Here is a 1,067-nt window from a genome sequence, read left to right as displayed (position 1 = left end):
ACCCATAGAAACACTGTCTGCAAACTCTACACATGGTCCTGGGCAACTACCCCCTGAACAGACACACCCAAAAGTTCAGCCTGTCCACCCATCCATCCACCCACACATCCATCTCTGCCCTGACAACACAGTATTATATGTGTAAAAGAGTTCATCTTTGTTATCTGTACCTTCCATGTGCCTCTCTCTGTCTTCCTCTTCCTCAGTGCCGTTGTGTTGACCACTCACATTTGGTACATTGCCCTTCTCTTCACCCAAGTCAATACTTATCTCTACCTATCTAACAATGTTTCCTCCCCTCCCCTCCCACCCCTGTAACCAACAAAGAAAATTTCCTTCCATATAGAAACCTTTCATTGACTTTTTATAGTAATGGACTAATACAATATTTGTCCTTCTGTGATTGACTTATTTCGCTCAGCATAATGTCCTCCAAGTTCATCCACGTTATGTGGTGGTTTGCAGATTCTAGGTTATTCTTTAAGGTTGCATAGTATTTCATTGTGTGTATGTATGTACCATAGTTTGGTTATCCATTCTTTTCTTGATGGACATCTAGGTTGTTTCCATCTTTTGGCTATTGTAAATAGTGCTTAATGCTATAAGATTAATTTTAAAGAATACAGGTAGTCACTGAATTACTCTTTCAAATTTCTTGTATATCTAAAATTGATTTTCCCATCAACAATAGGAAGATCAACAGGAAAAGAGTAAACACATGGAAACTGAACAACACCCTCCTTGAGAAAGACTGGGTAAGAGAAGACATCAAAATTGAAATTCGAAAATTCCTTGAATCAAACAAGAATGAAAACATAACATACCAAAATCTTTGGGACACAGCAAAAGCAGTGATCAGTGGCCAATTTATAGCAGTAAGTGCACACATTAAAAAAGAAGAAAGAGCCAAAGTCAACACTTTAAATGAACATCTCCAACAATTAGAGAAAGAACAGCAAGAAAAGCCCACAGTCACCAGAAGGAAGGGAATAATCAAGATTCGAGCAGAAATCAATGAAACAGAAAATAGAAGGGCTATAGAAAAAATCAACAAGACCAGAAGTTGG

This window comes from Orycteropus afer, unplaced genomic scaffold, assembly GCF_000298275.1.
Source record: "Orycteropus afer afer isolate SDZICR_OR568_19922 unplaced genomic scaffold, OryAfe1.0 scaffold00001, whole genome shotgun sequence".
NCBI classification, from domain to species: Eukaryota; Metazoa; Chordata; class Mammalia; order Tubulidentata; family Orycteropodidae; genus Orycteropus; species Orycteropus afer.
Note: the sequence above shows the minus strand (reverse complement) of the source record.